Genomic DNA, 8,975 nt, shown 5'->3' with positions numbered 1-8,975 from the left:
CTTTATGGGGCGGCTGATGCTGGTGCTTCATCCCCACCTTCCGCTGCAGATTTTCTGTAACCAGAAAAGCTTATATTGCAAAGGGTTCAAGGAGATTGTTTTCCAGAAGAGTTGAGAGCTCTCAAGACTGGACAGTCTCTGCCTTCAGACAGTCTACTTGCAGCACTTTCACCAGAATACGAAGGAGCCACAAAATTACTCAGACACATCTAGAAGCAGATGGACGGGTACGGACTGCCAGAGTTCAAGTGAAGAATCGCACCTACCTTCGCCCAGTCGCCCGACTGATCATGATTCCACCTCTTGATGATGAGGACACTATCTCATAGACTTTCTTCTGGTTTCAACAGTTGGGGGTCGCTGTGTACGAAAGCCTATTGTGTGCCGTTAACTAGTTCTGTAATGTTCCTGTGCCTTTAATTTGGTAATTTAATCTGTGACGTCATTTCCCCCCTTAAGCACATCATTCTCAGAATAGCCCTTTTTCGATCAATGGTGGCAGCCAGCCTTGTGTGCATTGACAACTAAATGTAAGTTAGTCATATATATACAGCATTTGAACCAAATGTTGTGTTTTGCTACTTCTGCACTTGTCTGGTGCATCGTATGCAAGTTGAGATGTTTTGGGGTGAATTGAGAGATAATTAGTCTCGTTGACGGCGTTTCCCTTCACGTAGTTTATGTAACGCCATTGCAATTGTGATGGCGTAGTTTGGCTTCCAGAGGGCGAGAGAGACCACATAATCGCCATTTATGTCTCTGAAGCTTAGAAACTTGTTGTAGTTCATGCATAGTTAAGTGCAGTATATATGTTATTATGCACACCTTCATATTATATTATGTATGCATATACATGTACTGCATATTAATGAGTATATAATTGGATTATAATGTTTCCTCTTTTCTCCATTTGTTTAGACCACACACACACCACACACACATCTACCTTCCAGCAATAAAGATGATTAAAGGATTCTCTGGCCGGAATTTTTCCATCGTGTCCCAAATCGAAAGGAACTACTATCCCTTCCTTACATATATATATATATATACACACATATATATATATATATATATATATATACACACATATATATATATATATATATATATATATATATATATATATATATATATATATATACACACATATATATATATATATATATATATATATATATATACACACATATATATATATATATATATATATATATATATATATATATATATACACACATATATATATATATATATATATATATATATATATATATATATATATACACACATATATATATATATATATATATATATATATATATATATATATATATATATATATATATATATATATATACACACATATATATATATATATATATATATATATATATATATATATATATATATATATATATACACACACACATATATATATATATATATATATATATATATATATATATATATATATATATATATATATATATATATATACACACACATATATATATATATATATATATATATATATATATATATATATATATATATATATATATATATACACACATATATATATATATATATACACACACATATACACACACATACATACATACATACATACATACATACATACATACATACATACATACATACATACATACATACATACATACATACATACATACATACATACATACATAAATACATAAATACATACATACATACATACATACATACATACATACATACATACATACACACACATACATACATACATACATACATACATACATACATACATACATACATACATACATATATATATATATACATACATACATACATACATACATACATACATACATACATACATACATACATACATACATACATACATACATACATACATACATATATATATATACATACATACATACATACATACATACATACATATATATATATATATACCCATGTCCTTGATAAATAAACAAAAAATTAAAGGCCTACTGAAATGAATTTTTTTTATTTAAACGGGGATAGCAGATCCATTCTATGTGTCATACTTGATCATTTCGCGATATTGCCATATTTTTGCTGAAAGGATTTAGTAGAGAACATTCACGATAAAGTTCGCAACTTTTGGTCGCTGATAAAAAAAAGCCTTGCCTGTACCTGAAGTAGTGTGACGTCGCAGGTTGAAGGGCTCCTCTCATTTCCCCATTGTTTTTAATGATGGCCGCCAGCAGCGAGAGCGATTCAGACTGAGAAAGCGACGATTCCCCCATTAATTTGAGCCAGGATGAAACATTCGTGGATGAGGAACTTGAGAGTGAAGGATTAGAGTGCAGTGCAGGACGCATCTTTTTTCGCTCTGACCGTAACTTGGGTACAAGGGCTCATTGGATTCCACACTCTCTCCTTTTTCTATTGTGGATCACGGATTTGTATTTTAAACCACCTCGGATACTATATCCTCTTGAAAATGAGAGTCGAGAACGCGAAATGGACATTCACAGTGACTTATCTCCACGACAATACATCGGCGAAGCACTTTAGCTACGGAGCTAACGTGAGAGCATTGTGCTTAAATGCAGATAGAAACAAAAGAAATAAGCCCCTGACTGGAAGGATAGACAGAAGATCAACAATACTACCAAACTCTGGACCTGTAACCACACGAAGCCCAGCAATGCTGTTGCTAACGACGCCATTGAAGCTAACTTAGCTACGGGACCTCGACAGAGCTATGCTAAAAACATTAGCTTTCCACCTACGCCAGCTCTCATCTGCTCATCAGCGTTCCAGCGATCGACGGCGCGACGAAGGATTTCACCCGATCCTCGATGCGGTCGGCGGCCCGGAGACGAAGGAAGTCAAAGTGAGGACAGCAGGGCGGCGGCGGGCGTTGTAGCTTTCGACGACACCCCGGCCGCCATCAGAGTCGGCAAGAAACATATATTTCCCCAAAGTTACGTCGAGACATGCACATAGCGACACGCACGTACGGGCAAGCGATCAAATGTTTGGAAGCCAAAGCTGTAGTCACGGTAGCGCGTCTTCTATCCAACTCAAAGTCCTCCTGGTTGTGTTGCTGCAGCCAGCCGCTAATACACCGATCCCACCTACAGCTTTCTTCTTTGCAGTCTCCATTGTTAATTGAACAAATTGCAAAAGATTCACCAACACAGATGTCCAGAATACTGTGGAATTTTGCGATGAAAACAGAGCTGTTTGTATTGGGATACAATGGTGTCCGAATACTTCCGCTTTAACCCTTGACGTCACGCGCAAACGTCATCATACCTAGAAATTTTCAGCCGGAAGTTTCCCGGAAAATTTAAAATTGCACTTTATTAGTTAACCCGGCCGTATTGGCATGTGTTGCAATGTTAAGATTTCATCATTGATATATAAACTATCAGACTGCGTGGTCTGTAGTCGCGGATTTCAGTAGGCCTTTAATTGACAATTTAATAATAATGTCCCACATCAACTCCTACACATAACCAAATAAGCTATTGACGATTGAAGTTTTAAAAAAAGAAACAAAAACTGTCATAAGCAAAATATGAACAGAGTATAATAATGGTGATGAACAAAGAATATAAGAGTGGTTTTGAGTTTCTTGGTCACATGTCCAAATGCTACTTTCATAAATGTTCAACAAATTAAAAAACTGCAAAAAACAATGTGCTACAGTAATGATGAACAAACAACATGAAAGTGGTTTTGAGGATCTAGGTCACATGACCAAAAAGCTGTTGATGGTTGAAATGTTCTCTTCGTGCTATTGAAAAGGGATTTTTGCGACAGTTCTGTAAATAAAAGAAAAAATAGTTCCCACTATGGAACTAATCGCGTTTCCTGTAGACAAGATCGCAATGATTTTGTCACGTAACACTGTTTTCCTGTTAATATGTATCAAAAGTATTTGTATTTTCATTTGAAAATCAACATTAAAGCATAAAAATCTGCTATTGGCGGTATCGATATTTCAGCGGCGGGAAACCTACAAAGTGCAGCAAAAAGTCAAGTGAGCTCCACAGTTGAATCAGAGTTCAAGTCACTTCCAAAGTGTACAGCGAAACTAATCACGGTATCTTAACACCTGGTTGATGAGGAAACAAGTTTGGTGATACAATTTGTGATGTAAATGTACTTTTTGTCATGTTTTTCCGAGTGTACAATTTACTGTTTGACGGTATTTCGCCCACCAGAGGGTGCTGTCGCACTGTAGTAAAACACAATGCAATGTTTACAAGGTTCAGTGTGAAGTACTGTAACGCCAAGGACAATAGCAATGTAAATTATATATTATTTTATGTCTTGGTTTATGTAAGTGTCACCGGTCTGTGCTGACACTGACTGGAAATAAACTCTGCGTTGTGTCTTTTGTCGCTTGGGATAAAATAAAATTAAAATAAATAAAAGGGAAACTGCTGCAATCCTACTGTCGACCACCAGGGGGCGTTTATTTTCTGAGTATATAGAGACTCAAAATTGAGAAAAGTTTATCACACACACATTTAAGGAGAAGATAAACTTACAGTCTCCATAATATCAGTTCTATCGATAAACATAACCTTCATGGGCTGTACTAAACTGCTGTGTACAACATAAACATGGGGACGGCGTGGCGAAGTTGGTAGAGTGGCCGGGCCAGCAATCGGAGGGTTGCTGGTTACTGGGGTTTAATCCCCACCTTCTACCATCCTAGTCACGTCCGTTGTGTCCTTGGGCAAGACACTTCACCCTTGCTCCTGATGGCGCTGGTTAGCGCCTTGCATGGCAGCTCCCGCCATCAGTGTGTGAATGGGTGAATGTGGAAATACTGTCAAAGCGCTTTGAGTACCTTGAAGGTAGAAAAGCGCTATACAAGTATAACCCATTTATCATTATCATTTATAAAGTGCACAATAAGTGTTATTTATACACATTTCAATGTATATTTTCACATTAAACAGCGGCGCAAACAACAAGCAGCCTACCTCTTCCACAGTCCGGAAGTGACTTAAAAAGCGCGCACAACGACAACAGGAAGTGACATCATAGCAGTGTCAAGTTCACACAATACAAATACCACAGACATTTAAAAAAATACTTACGATAAAACGGTACATATACTGTAGATACATTTACATATTTGGAACAAAAATTAATCATCGGTTAAATACAAATAATTTACATAACACATTAGTTACATCCTCCCCTCCTAGATGTCACCAACATTCAACCAGTGCATTCACTGATACATCCAACATACATTTTGAATTAAAGCTGCACCCCCTGTTGCACCGCGGGGTTCACGCAAGTCGTCCGACACGTATGACACTTGTGGTCACGTCCTTCCCTGAGTGGTGGATTGTTATTGGATTTCTGTGCTAGTCATGGTCTTGCGATAACAAACACCATGTTCAAGCATAAGGATGCTCATAGGTGTACCTGGTACCAGAGCACCCAAGGCCAAAGATCAATGATAGATTTTGTAATCGTATCCATCTGATCTGAGGCCGTATGTTTTGGACACTCGGGTGAAGAGAGAGGCTAAACTGTCAACTGATAACCATCTGGTGGTGAGTTGGGTAAGATGGTGGGGGAAACCTCTGGACAGACCTGACAAACCCAAGCGTGTAGTGCGGGTGAACTGGGAACGTTTGGAGGAGTCCTCTGTCCGGAAGGACTTCAACTCCCACCTCCGGCGGGACTTCTCTGCCATCTCTGTGGAGGTTGGGGACATTGAACAGGAATGGGCAATGTTTAAAGCCTCTATTGCTAAAGCTGCAGCTGCGAGCTGTCGCCAGAAGGTCTTAGGTGCTTCAAGGGGCAGTAACTCTCGAACACCCAGCTGGACAGCGGTGGTCAGGGAAGCCGTCCGACTGAAGAAGGAGTCCTACTGGGGTATGTTATCCCAGGGGACTCCGGAGGCAGTTGCAAGGTACAGACAGGCCCGAAGGGCAGCGGCCGTGCCTGTGGACGAGGCTAAGCAGAGGGTGTGGGAGCAGTTTGGGGAATCCATGGAGAAGGGCTATCGGGCGGTACCAAAGCTGTTCTGGAAGACCATACGGCACCTCAGGAAGAGTAAGCAGGGAACCATCCAAGCTGTGTACAGCAAGGATGGGACTTTGCTGACTTCAAGTGAGGAAGTCGTAGGGCGTTAGAAAGAGCACTTTGAGGAACTCCTGAACCCAACTATATCAGACACACCCTTCCTGACAGGAGCGAAGCCTGAAGATGATGGGGGATTGATGTTGATCTCTCGGAGTGAAGTCATGAGGTAGTTAGACAACTCCACAGTGGCAAAGCTCGGGGGGTTGATGAGATTTGTCCAGAAATGCTGAAGGCTCTGGGTGTTGAGGGGCTGTCTTGGTTGATACGCCTTTTCAACATTGCGTGGAAGTCTGGGACAGTGCAGAGGGAGTGGCAGACTGGGGTAGTGGTTCCCCTATTCAAAAAGGGGGACCAAAGGGTGTGTGCTAATTACAGGGGTATCACACTACTCAGCCTCCCTGGGAACGTTTACGCAAAGGTACTGGAAAGGAGCGTCCGGCCGATAGTCGAACCTCAGATTCAAGAGGAGCAGTGTGGATTCCGTCCTGGTCGTGGAACAACTGACCAGCTCTTTACCCTTGCGGGAATCCTGGAGAAGGCCTGGGATATGCCTATCCAATCTACATGTGCTTTGTGGATTTGGAGAAGGCGTACGACCGGGTCCCCCGGGAGATCCTGTGGGAGGTGCTGAGGGAGTATGGAGTGAGGGGGACCCTTCTGAGGGCCATCCAATCTCTGTACAACCAAAGCAAGAGTTGCGTCCTGGTGCTTGGATGTAGGTCGAATCCATTTTCAGTTGGGGTTGGTCTTCGCCAGGGCTGCGCTCTGTTACCTATCCTGTTTGTTATTTTCATGGACAGGATTTCGAGGCAGAGACGTGACCATGGCGGAGAGGGTATACGTTTCGGGGGGCTAAAGGTTGCGTCACTGCTGTTTGCAGATGATGTGGTCCTGATGGCAACATCTGTTCGTGACCTTCAGCTCTTACTGGATCGGTTCGCAGCCGAGTGTTCTGGAATTAGGATCAGCATCTCCAAATCTGAGGCCATGGTTCTCAGCAGGAAACCGATGGTTTGTACGGTCCAGGTAGAGAACGAGACTCTGTCCCAGGTGGAGGAGTTTAAGTGTCTCAGGGTTTTGTTCATGAGTGAGAGAAAAATGGAGAAGGAAATCAACCGGAGAATCAGAGCAGCCGGGGCAGTATTGAAGTCTCTCTGCCGGACTGTTGTGACAAAACGAGAGCTGAGCCACTACTCTCACCTATGGTTATGAAGTGTGGGTCATGACCGAAAGAATAAGATCGCGGATACAAGCGGCAGAAATGAGTTCCCTCAGAAGGGTGGCTGGCATCTCCCTTAGAGATAGGGTGAGAAGTTCAGTCACCCGAGAGAGACTCGGAGTAGAGCCACTGCTCCTTCGCTTGGAAAGGAGCCAGCTCAGGTGGTTCGGGCATCTCGTGCGGATGCCTCCCGAGCGTCTCCCTAGGGAGGTCCTCGTTGCACGTCCCACTGGGAGGAGACCCCGGGGCAGGCCAAGGACCAGATGGGGGGAATTACATCTCCTCTCTGGCCTGGGAACGCTTCAGGATCCCCCAGGAGGTTGCTAATGTTGCTCTGGAGAGAGAAGTCTGGGGGTCTCTGCTGGAGCTGTTGTCCCCGCGACCTGATTCCGGATAAGCGGTTGAAGATGGATGGATGGATGGGTAATACAAGCTTTTAATTCATCACGTTTGGATTACTCCAACTCCCTCTACGTTGGAACGAAGCAGCCCTCAATCGCTCGATTGCAGTTAGTCCAAAATGCTGCTGCTCGCCTTTGAACTGGCACTAAAAAACATGAACACATTTTAGAATCTCTTCACTGGCTCCCAGTTCATTTTAGAATTCATTTTAAAATATTGTTGTTGGTTTTTAAATCTCTTAACGGATTAGCGCCACAATATATATATAACCTTTTAAAAATGTACACCCCCACAAAGTTTCTGAGGTCAGCTGATCAGTTTCTTCTTGTCGTCCCAAAAACCCGTTTGAAATCCAGATGTGATCATGCATTTTCTGCTGTGGCTCCAAAACTTTGGAACGATATCCCTCTTGCTATTCGGACGGCTCCCTCTTTAATGAGTTTTAAATCACGTCTTAAAACATATTTTTACTCTTTGGCTTTTAAACCAGCATGAGAGTTGTGTGACTTTAGTCTATTATATTTTCCCTGATGTATTTTATGTATTTATTATTTTTATAGTTAAATGTTTTATATTAATGACCCTTCTAGTATGTATGTCTTAACTTCTGTGCAGCACTTTGTGAAACGTCTATTGTTTTTTTAAATGTGCTATATAAATAAAGTGGATTGGATTTGATTCAAACGGGTATACTTTTGATTTTGTAATGATGATTGGAAGTTTTTTATGGTGTCCACAAAGTTCAATGAGCAGGTTGTGTTATGTGTGACATGTTTGTTGCATTTTTGTGCTGGTTGGTTTTGACAAGGGAAAGTTTTTTGGCTTAGGTAATACAAGTAAATGCTATATTTCAATGATTTGAGAGTACAAATATTGGCAGATTTAATTTTGTTGGCCACCAAATGGCAGCAACCAATCAATCAATCAATCAATGTTTATTTATATAGCCCTAAATCACAAGTGTCTCAAAGGGCTGCACAAGCCACAACGACATCCTCGGTACAGAGCCCACATACGGGCAAGGAAAAACTCACCCCAGTGGGACGTCGGTGAATGACTATGAGAAACCTTGGAGAGGACCGCATATGTGGGTAACCCCCCCCTCTCTCTAGGGGAGACCGAAAGCAATGGATGTCGAGTGGGTCTGACATAATATTGTGAAAGTCCAGTCCACAGTGGATCCAACACATCAGCGAGAGTCCAGTCCATAGTGGGGCCAGCAGGAAACTGT

The sequence above is a fragment of the Entelurus aequoreus genome, linkage group LG01, assembly GCF_033978785.1.
Source record: "Entelurus aequoreus isolate RoL-2023_Sb linkage group LG01, RoL_Eaeq_v1.1, whole genome shotgun sequence".
Classification (NCBI taxonomy): domain Eukaryota; kingdom Metazoa; phylum Chordata; class Actinopteri; order Syngnathiformes; family Syngnathidae; genus Entelurus; species Entelurus aequoreus.
Note: the sequence above shows the minus strand (reverse complement) of the source record.